Source organism: Cibotium barometz, chromosome 42 (genome assembly GCF_041138505.1).
Source record: "Cibotium barometz isolate CiBa-2024 chromosome 42, ASM4113850v1, whole genome shotgun sequence".
Classification (NCBI taxonomy): Eukaryota; Viridiplantae; Streptophyta; class Polypodiopsida; order Cyatheales; family Cibotiaceae; genus Cibotium; species Cibotium barometz.
This window is the reverse complement of record NC_141087.1, coordinates 42,172,208-42,184,086: the sequence shown is the minus strand read 5'-3', so window position 1 is coordinate 42,184,086 and position 11,879 is coordinate 42,172,208.

Sequence of the window (11,879 nt, the reverse complement as noted above, 5' to 3'; positions counted from 1 at the left end):
TACTATGCATTAACATTGAGATGCTTTGGACAATCTGTTGCTCATGTTTATCTTTTGTTAACATGAAGCTTAAAAGGCAACCGTATGGGATCTTTGTGCCAGGGCAAGGTCATAAAAATATATGGAATACTTAACATCAAAGGAGAGTATATATGTAGAGGTTTTTTTTTTTTTTTTTGGGGGGGGGGGGGTTGGGGGACTTCACAACTAGAACAGCTCATGTGCACTAAATAGAAAATCATAAACCCTTTATAGACATTTATTGAATTATCTTTTCAAATTTATAGGGATATCTCCACTACATTCAATAGTCAATGCTTTATTGTTTCTACAAACCTACTAAGCATTACCATGAAAATGTCGTCAATGTAAATAGAATGTTTTGGGAAGGTTGAATTTTTTATCTTTTTATATCGTACAACCAAAAAAGATTCATATGCATGTGAGAATCATTTTGAGGTGGTAAACTAAATAATTAATTGCTTCAAGAGGTTGAGTAATAGATAGTAGAAAGACTAATAACATTTTGCTGTTGTGGTGGAGATGACAAACTCTCCATTCAAAGGCTTTGGCTTGTACATGCTCACTATTCTCTCTAGGTTTTCATTGTTAGATTTGTTTTATTCCAAGTCTAGTGTGTGACTACTTTTTTTCATGTGGGTGTTAACACTGACTTCTATTAAGTAAGATAGAATCATACAAAAGGGGAGACCTCATACTAAAAGGTAGGGAGATCTCATCCTATCTATGGAATCATGCCGCCATAAGAGTCCCGTAGAGGTAATGGGAAAGAATATGCTAAGGTCCCATTGTCTCATAAAACACTTGCACTTTGATTGTGGAGCTCTAGGAGATCTTGTATATGTGCCCAAGTGGCCATTAGATTGTGAAGAATGTCACTCCATATGCTGCAGATACATTGGGTATCATAAATTTGAGTTCCCTCAATAGCCTCTGAACATCTGGCCTTCCAAATATGTCATGCCGCAATACTAGCAATAATCTCCATGTGTTAATACGCTGTGGAGGTGATGTATATCTTGATCATGGAATATCCTGTAGTAGGAATCTCTGAGCTATGCCTCCATGGAAAAGAATAGTCGGGTCCAATCCCTTATCCTCAAAGAGAAGTTGGGGTCTAGACCGATTCATCCATGCAATAGAACCCCAAGGAACATAGATAGGGCCAATACTCAGCCTACCCAAAATCGGAGCCATAGAAACCCAAATCCTTTGTGCACCTCACAGTCCCATAAGTGATGAAATATTGTCTCCAATGGAGTTGGACACCTCGGGCAATATCGTTCCATACCAAAGATGGATCTCCATTGGTTGGTGGGTAGCCCACCATGTAAAAACAACCAACAAAAGTAGGAAATCTAGCTACTCCTATACAAGTGCTATAGCCTCTGTCAAAATCTACTTTGAAGGTGGAGTGTAAAGCCATACGTCTCCGAGTGAGGCCTCATAGTGGGGACTCTCCGGATCTGACCAAGCATCAACAACCTGACATTGCACATTGTGTGTAACTAAAGAAAGGTATACTCTTCATGTGGTCAGATGCATCAATCCACTCCCACTCTCTAGGGTCACAATGTAGGTCTCTTGAGGAACATCCATCATAAGGCCAAAGGCGCTACGAGTCAGTGATCATCCCTAGGGAAGGGTCAGTATACCACCGCTTCCTAGAGCAGCCTACCACTCTCGCTAGATGGATCACAGAACCAGGTGTGACCACCTCCTATATATCACATTTATCTAACCGCCATCCAGAATGTATAGAGTAGAAAAGAGGAACCCCTCTCTCCTCAAAACTCGGAAGTCCCATCACCTTAAGGAGCACACTTGTCCTAGAGAAAACACCCTACCAACGAATGGTGATGCCCATTTGTGAAAGTACTAGTGATCTAGTGGTTAGGTCTAGCTACATCAATTTGTGCAATCTGTCTATCTCTCCCTTTGAGCCTTCGAGTAGATGCACCTCTATGGGAATCTGGAAGATTTTTTAAGTTCTTACAATTAAGAATGGTCCTTGAACACCTCTCCCAGCCTGGCATATACCTTGTTGTAGCTAGTGGTCTAAAATAGTCATCTCTGATGAGATCGTCCTACATAATGGGTTGTCTACCAACCTCATGCACAGACTCAGGTGGCATATAATGAAGGAAAGCAATGGAAAGGAAGGGGGCCGGTACTCTGACTCTGAAAAGATAAAGCGTGGGCTGTGTGTTTAATGGCCACCACTCTTAGGGATACATCTCTGATAATATGATACAAGAAAAAGTCCTTCCAAGGCTCAATGGCATGAAGGAACCCTTTAAATACGAGCATTGAGATCCATTAGGTTAAACTAGAGTAAAATTGTCAATATTTGTTCATGCATTATATATATTTTTCATAATTTGTTCATACATTGTTGAATTGGTAAGGTAAAAGCATGCAAAATCATCTTACAACAATTAAAAAGTATTTAATTAGTTGGTAAAGTAGAAGCATGCAAAACCATCTTAAAAGAATTAAAAAGTACTTAATTAGTTGCATTAGAACCATTAACTAAGATTGAAACCCTTAATCTCACTCCAAGTCCAAAAAATCACAAAAACCACTAAAAACCAGGTAAAACTAGCTCTCGGGTAGGGAATGTGAGTCCATAGTCCCGTACAAAAGACGTGAATCTAGACACGATCTTGGAGGCATGAACCGTGAGCTTGGAGAGTGTGGACATGTGAGCTTGGAGAGTGTGGACATGTGAGCTTGAAGAAGTGAGCCTGCAGATGTGAGCTTGGATGTAGGTATACCTAATATAATACAGATGAATTATTACGGCCATAAAGACATGTACAGACATACCTATCCATACACGTAGAAGCTTTTCTTATCATGTAATATAAACCAACAATAAATTCCAAGGAAAAGTATTGTCCTTCGCAAACTATTAGGGAATTAAGTACACTTATTACCCAATAATTACATAATCCAATAATTGCACATCAACCGTCAACATAATCACCAAGGATTACTGCTCGGAGGCATGCCCACCAATTTTAGGCAAAAACCTCGTGTGGGTCAAGCTTGCCAATGGGAACACAACTAAACCTTTGGGCATTCTACTACAGGATGCAAAGATTGAGACCTTTGGGCTAAGCTTCCACCACACGTTCGTGGTGTGATGGATTCTCGAAATGAGGATCATGCACAATGATCCTTGAAAGGTCTTGCATGAGAGATGTGAGGCTGGTTCACATTGAAACTAATCACATTTACATATGCAAGGGTAACCAAACCTTGAAAATAAGGAAGACTCATCCCATGGGTCAAGGACTTCATGCCAATGAGTCTCACATAATCTCTCAAATTGTTTTAGGCATATTTACAAAGCATGCAATGCAGAAGCTCACACTATGTTGATTGATATCTATAGAGCTTATAATAAGATGTTGGATGGTGAAGATGAGGACCAAGAATATGAGCCTCTCAGAGAGCCTGCCAACTTAGAGGATTGGATTCACATTTTTGCAACCATGCACACACTTCCACAAAAGCTTAGGACAAGGTTTGCATGATTTTAGAGAGTGCTAAAATCACATCCATGTTTATGCTCGATGCATTCAAGATAAAACTAGTGGTAGAACCCGCTCAACTTGAGTTAGAGTTTCCCCAAAAAGACTATCTAGCCATGTGGCCAACCTTGGTTGCTAGCCACTGGTCTTGGGAGACATAGACCTCGTTGGGCCCACTCGCCCTCATACAATTGAAGTAAATAATTCTCAATATATCATCGTCTATTATTTTGAAGTGGAGTTTCTTATTGGATCTTAATTTATGCCATGCAAGTTTTTTGTGATCCCTCGTAGGTACAATGAAGGAGAGTATCATCCTCGTGGATTGTGGGCCACACATTACATTGTTAGCTAGCAAAGAAGGACCACAATGCTTAAGATCCCCTTTAGAATGGTTACCGTACCCTTGGTGGATGAGGGTACCCCCGAATCTATCAACATCCCAAGCCTTGTCCTCTGCTTTTACAAGCCACTTCCCAAGGGTACCCCCGAATCTATCAACATCCCAAGCCTTGTCCTCTACTTACAAGCCACTTCCCTCAGGTAAACTATTAGTAAACAACACTCTCGCCTTGTTGCACGTTAACCACAACTTGAAACCATTTTGGAGATCCAAAACCTTGCCAAAAACGATGAAGACCACCCCCAAACCTCAACTTCAACAACCCTTCAAGGAGGTAACTAAGAAAGAGTGGGTATCCGAGTACGCTAGCTAGTCAAGGAAAGTCACATGCAAGGACATGGTAGCCACCTTTTGGCTCGAAGCCCAACCATGAGCACAAATCCGCCAAACAAGCGGGAATCCCATGCAATAGGGTTCTATCCAAACTCTGAGCCCTGCGAGATCCCTGTCAAGCTGCTAGAAGCCTAGGGCTTCTATGAAGGGAAACTATCTGTCTCGGTCCCAAAAAACCCATCGTTTGCTTAACCCCAGAAGCCAAAAAGATCCAAACCCCATGCACCATTGTTCTTTCCAAACCCTATCCCCGTTGGATCCCCATCAAGTTGCTAGAAGCCCAAGGCTTCCTTGAAGGGAACCTGTCCGTCTGGGTTCCAAAAACCCCTGTCATCTGCACAACCCTAGAAACCAAAAAGATCCAAGCGTTGGCCTCAGTACACACCCCAAAAGACTACGGTTCATTGGATCCTAACAAGGAAGCCCCCACATCTTGGTGCCAAAATCAAAGAAACCTGTAGCTTGGACCCCCGCACACCCTTGGACATCAAATCTAATTGGGTGTGGAGACCCAAAGCTTTGCCCCTGCCCAAACCCAAAGCTTAAGCAAGAGTGGAGAGAAGTGGGGATTCCACTCTCACTCACACCTTTAGAAAAGTTGGAAGAGCTCGTGGACTCTGAGCAGTAAGAGGCAACACCTTGCCCATGTGCATTGGCCCTATCCATCCTTGTTCCCATTAAAGAAGTGTTGCCTGTGGTACGAAACCCCAAAGAGAATCATGTACACGTCTATGTCATACCATTGAGCAAACCCTAAGACTGAAGAAGACCACCATGACCCCACAACACCTATGTGCACCATGTCGCAACCCCACCTCACTAACTAGAATTGGAAATATAAAGCTCAATCATGTGTGCTAGCAAAGTCGGCAATAGTGATGTGAAGGCTCTCACCATGGATGGCCTAGCGACTCTCCCTCTCTACCTTTGCTTATTGAGGCCATACAATATACACATATAACTGCAAATGAAAAAAAACCATGAAACCTAAAACAAAACTGAACAACGACCAAAAAATAAGAACATGCACATGCACATGCACTTGTGAGCACATAACATAGACACACACACTCACTTGCATGTGCATCCACACATACACACATCCACACATACATGCATGCACACTCAATCCTCCTCCTATAAACTATTCCTCCTTATGCCCCCTTATATCCTTTAAAATTCTCCCTCTTTATTTTTGAAACACCCCCTCCCTAGGAAAAAAATTTCCACACACCCATACACACAAATGCCCATACACAAACTTGAAAAACAAAATTCGTCTTATATCGCCATGTCATCATGTAGGCTCATGTCAACATGTCATCACATAGGCTCAGGTTGCCACATTATCATCCAAAAAAATATTGAAAAAAAGTTAGCTCACAAGGAAGAGTTGGCTCACTTTGCCACACCATCTTATAGGCCTGCATTGCCATGTCATTACCCAAAAAAAATCTTGAAAAAAACTTGATGCATGTTGACATCATCACATAGGCTCATGTTGCCACATCATCACGTAGGTTCACTTTGCCACATCATCACTCAAAAAAAAACTTATTTAAAAAATTGACACATCGCCACATCATCATGTAGGTTCATGTTAGCTCACATTGCCATGTTGTCGTGTATGCTCGTGTTGGCATGCTATCATTAGAAAAAAAACACTAAAATATGGCCCATGTCACTGTCATCACCCAAAAAAACTATTTAAAAATATATTATTATTATTATCATAATAATATGACAAAGAGAGCAAGAGAAGAAGAGAGAAAGAGAGAGAAATCACACAATAGAACAACAAAGAAGAAGATAAGAGAGAAAGAGCACAATAGAATAGAAGAGAAGAAGAGAGAAAGAAAGCAAGAGAAGAAGAGAGAAAGAGAGAGAAAAAGTGCACAATAGAACATAATAGAAGAAGAGAGAGAAAGCAAGAGAAGAAGAGAGAAAGAGAGAGAGAAAGTGCACAATAGAACAAAAGAGAAGAAGAGAGAAAGAGAGAGAGAGAGAGAGAGTGAGAGAGATAAAGAGGGCAAGAGGGTGCACAAACTCCTCCCCCAAGAGGAGAACTGAGAAATCACCTAATTGGGGTGACAAGCCAGCAACACAACACAATTGAAGCCAGCAAATGTAGTGATTCAAACAACCATGCTTAGCATCTCCCTCAAGGTACAAAATGGGACTTACATCCATAGAGATGCCCAAAAGTCAAAGCATCATTGCATGCCCAAGGTCGATAATGTTCGGCATTTCAAAAGTTTACCCCTAGTCACGTAAGCTCTATATTGCATTAGTAAAATTTGGACTAAAAGGGGCCCTCTAAGAAATGCCATATCAGATTTTTCTTAAAAAAATGGGTTGATGGCTAAATTTTTACAAATCAAAATAAAATTTGTCGGATATTGTAGATTGGTAATCTACTCTTAAGATCTTTCCAATGATATATAGCATGATGGACAATTTTACATATTTAAGAAGTTCCCAAATTGGTAATTTGACATGGCACGTCATCACCAATTTGGGAATATATTGAATATGCAAAATTATCCATCATGCTATATATCATAAGAAAGATCTCAAAGAGTAGAGCCCCAATCTATAATCTATGATAAATTTTGACTTGATTTGTAAAAATTTAACCATTAGTCCATTTTTAAAGAAAAAGTTGATATGGCATTTCTTCGAGGGCCTCTTTTTGAGTAAATTTTGCCCAATTCTTTCCATCAACATCGCCATGCTTTAAGCAAGTGGATCAAATAGCCACCAATATTTCAAAAAAAGGATCAAGAAGCATGAGGATGGACATTTCACAAGTAAGAGGGAACAAGCGAGAGCGCGTTCCGAGCGGAGGAGAAATGAACATGAAGACACCTGTAGTATTGTTTACGTGAATGTATCACTGTTGGATCGTCTAACCACAACCATAATTTTTAAAGAAAAAAAAAAGCTCGACCCCGCAACAAGAAACCTCAAATGGTGAATATTAACCTCTATTGAAGAAAAAAGTCAAATCTGATAGCCAGAAGAAGTCTATCAGAGTTAGACAGTTTTGTGAGCTGGAGAGGATGTCAAACAGGGTCAGCCGGAGGTCAGTTGATGTTAAATAAGGGACTATACTACTGAATCATTGTGGGATCTAAGGAGTGGATGAGTTACCTCTTTGTGGTCCATGTCTAGTATGTTCTTCATCTTATACTTAATTTTAGTAGTAGAAAATGCTAAAAGTTTAAGCTTACTAAACATTCCTTTTTTATTTTTTAAAAACTCACAAGGAGACGATGAATATAGTTCGAAGTGTTTAAGTAGTAGTAAATGCTAAAAGTTTAAGCTTACTAAATATTCGTTTTTATTTTTCAAAAAATTCATAGGGAGATGATGGGTACGGTACTGAGTAGGAGAGTGTGCATGTTGTTGTATGTATCTCAACCTTGCATGTCACGATTCACAGCGTACTTTATAAATTTTGTAAGTTATCTGCTTTTGCATCTCTCTCTCTCTCTCTCTCTCTCTCATAATATATAGAAGTGTAACTGATTTTAGTGGGAATGCTGCAGGGATGGATGAATAGATGGATCTGGCAACAATAAGGATCTTTTGGACTCAAAAATTCATTCTAACTCTCTTGTGTTGTTGGACTTTTTGGAGAATATTTTCTTTAAAAAAATATGTGTGAATATTTTCGTTCTTTGGAGAACTAGTGAATATTTTCTTTTAAAAAAGTGCATGGAAGGAGGCCGCGGTCTCCTTCCGGGCATTTAAAAAAAAAGAAAATAGTCACTATTTTCTTTCAAAAAAAGCATCTTGCCAAAGCCCTTGTGCTCAAGCCCTTGTGCTCAAGCCACTGAAGCCCGATGAACCATTCTACATCTACTTTTCCACCTCCGACTTACGCCAAGAGCACTCTAAAGTCCACCATCCGATCACTTACGCCAGCTACCAAATGACTCCAGCGGAATGAAACTGCACCTTGCTCTCGAGAGGTATGCCTTGGCCATTAGCTTCGCTTGGAGGGAATTATGGCATTATCTGCGTCGTCCCTCTTTAGTGTTAACAGGTCATGAATCACTTGGAACCCCTCATGCTTGGGCTTATTAAAGTCGGAGAGGATTGCCACCATGGGCAAACGCAAGGCTGCTCTATACCACCTCCTGTGTGCTATCAAGGGTTTCCTTTGCATGCTGAAAGATTCCTTTTAGTAGTAAGGCCGGCCTTCGATTAACTTCCCTTGGATGATTCGTCACTATTTTCTTTATTTAAAAAATGTCCGGAAGGAGGCCGCGCCTTCCGGCCAATTTTTTTTAATAAAGAAAATAGTTTTTTTTAAAGTCAATTGATTTAATCAATAAAGCTCTCAAGTCTTGACAAAGTAAAGGAAATAGATCATTATACTCAACACATAGATCATTAACAAACTAAAGGAAGTAGATTATTATACTCAACACACACAAATGGCTTTGATTAAAGGAACTAGATTCACAATTTGACGTTGCAATTCAAAGTTATGGTATAAAGATGGGATTGAGCATGCATACATTCACTTACAAAAGGAAAAAAGTGAGAATTGTGTACACATGCTAGGGATAGGTGGTCTCTTTAGGATTTTGTGTCTCTGTTATTATGGCTCACCCTAACCCTCCTTGAAACACATCCAAAAAGAGATTACCTAGTGAACCGTAATTGTCGTGTGTGAGGATCTTTCCAATAGCCGAGCTCATAACCCTTGATGTCTCCTAACTCTAGAACTCCTTGAGAACCAATTCCACCGCGCCTTTTGCAAGCGTTGTCACATTGCCGCTTTGCATGGGTACTCGTACCTCCTCTCACCTCACTTCACTCACACACACTCTCACTAGCATGCATTAGGGAGAGAGATTAGTGAGAGGATTAGCAAGAACAAGACTCAATTGCACAATGGGAGAGTATATTGTATTATGAGATATATTCACTTATATACATGGCCATAAGTGTTCACACTCACTTAAACTGTGGCCGACCGGGCACTTAAGGCTCATAAGAGGCCTAGTGCTATTACAATGACTACTCTCATAATATATCCATAAAATACCTCATTTAGGACTTCATCTTAACTTGGTACCACACTCTCTTGAAGCAGGAATCGCCATAATACTCCGTCACACCATTACGGGCACCCGTCTAAGTTATAGCTTTGGACACTATTGCTTCATATCTTGAATGTATGATCCTTTGGTGTATCTATCGTGACTCCTTAATGTAAGATAAAGGTGGTAGGTCTTGTTAACCCTAGAATTGGGTTAACATCCCTCCTTTTCTGATGACGATCGCGTTCTCGTGGTTGCGTTGTTAAAGACCTTTGTGTGTTGATTTGTCCTTGATGCACTCATAAGTCTCCGTTTTTACAGACATGGATATTGATTCTTGAATTTGTTGCTCAAATGTTGTCGTCGAGGCAGTAGGTAAGACTGCTCATTGTTTGCTTGAGCACACAAGCTCTTGTGTTGGTGCTGAATGCACGAGAGTGCTTGAGTGATTTGCTTGTTGTTACTTGGGCCTCCATTCTTGTCGAAATTTAGGTGAAGCTGTTGGGGTTGAAGTTGGTGGTGAGGTTTTCTTCACATTGTTCGATTTCGGCAACTATATAATGGAATTACCATCATAGTATCCTTGTTGTTGAAGCATATGCACAGACACCCATCTTTGATGAACATTATAAACTGGTGGCCGATGTGCTTGGGACTGAGGCTTCCTTCTTTATGCAAGTTTAGGGGACTTTGTGATGCGATTGGGGACCCGAGCTTTGGTATTTCTTTGGTAGTACCCTTGTGCCTGCAGTACTGTTTTTGGTACCCACACTTGATGACTTGGTGGAGTTTTTTGAGGAACTCGCATAGACTTTTGTGGACTGTGTTATGGAGTACTTTTCTTTTTCCTTGGCCTCCGAGTGTTGCATTGAGGAAGAGGCTTTGACTGTCGAGGCACCCAAATTTGATTGGCACCTTCATAGTAGCCTTGAGCTACAAGTAGCTACTTCTCCACCCACATCTTGATACTATTAAGATACCGTGATTGTGGTTGTCATGGTGGAGTTTTCTTTTGGTTTGATGTTGACGATGATGAGGCTAGAGTCTCTTGTGGAGTGGCAGTCTCGATGATGAGGCTAGAGTCTCTTGTGGAGTGGCAGTCTCGATGATGAGGCCTTTCTCCTTTGGTGAGGTTTGTCGATGAAGATGCATAGGCTCCGAGGCCTTTCCTTTGAGTTCCTTGTTAGAGATAGATGGTTGAGCTATGGGAACTTCTTCAGGAATAGATGTTGATTGCAAAGTTTTGGCATCGAACTTCATAGGTGAGGATGGAGTTGAAGAAGTAGATGCTTTATCAAAGTCGATCGTTGGAAGTTCTAGCTCCTCCAAGGTTTCCTCCCGTAATAATAGCAATTGTACGTTGCTTGCAGGAGTGTGCAAGGTGACTGTTTGCGTGGATTCATCTATTGAATACAATGATTCACCGATCCAGCATCGATTGTTTGAGTAGTGTATTTAAAGTAACCCAGAACATCAATGTTTTGTCCATTGGCTCCTTTTGCAAGACTATTTCTTTGTAGGGATGAGTTTAGGTTGTCCCATTGATACCCAAGTGTCTATTGTAATGATGTTATGACTAGTTTGAGAGCTAATCAATGTGCATTTGCGCTTAACATCATTGCATGTAGGAAAATCCAACCATACCATGATAGAATCTTCCAAAGGAACCATGGATGTTTCAGTTTTTGTTTCGACTTTAGATCCCATTTCTGTTTCATACTCCCATTCACTTTCATTCTCTGTTTGGCTCTCAGCTTTTTCAAGAGTACCCAATGCGTACACTGGCACACTTGGACCTCGAACAATTCTTAATGAGGTTTGTTTGGAAACTTGTGAATCCTCACAGTCTTGTTCTATGGAGTTCTTTATGTCTTGGTATAACTTAGGTTAAGCCCTTAATGGTGCAAGTGCGGATGTTATGCTGGCTTCACTATAAGAGAAGAGCATTCCTCCAAATGAGGTTTTGAGAGATTGTTTTAATCTTGTAAGGGAATTATCAAATTCCTCACGTGCTTTCTCAAGCATATATTTTGTACAATTTGTTTCAAATGACTCTGCTGTAGAGAGTATGTCTTCCTCTTGAAAGGGGAAGCAGTACTCCTCTGGGCTTTGTATTTTGGTTGCTTTTTTAGGATTGGCATTATGAGGCTCAATCATAACTCGTGACCTTGTAAGACATTCAACCAAGCTATGGGTGGGTTCTAGTTTCTTGATTGGTCTATGTGGTGCACTCAGTGAAGAGTCAGAACTTGTTTCATCCTCACTCAGTGACGTACTAGAACTTGTTTCATTTTCTGACTTTCTTTGGTTTGTCAGTTTTTCATTATGTTTATCCATGCGACGAGATCAAATTTTCTTTTGGGCTTTTTTATCCTGTGTCGCACATATGGGTGTTGTGGTTTGTGTGGTGGCTTTTGATGTGGATGCTTCTGCATCCTGTATAGCTTTTGGCTCTTTTGGGATTATGTCCCCTTTTGGGTTTATGTCCTCTACAGGCTCCTTTTCCCTGTCTTTTAATTCAACCTT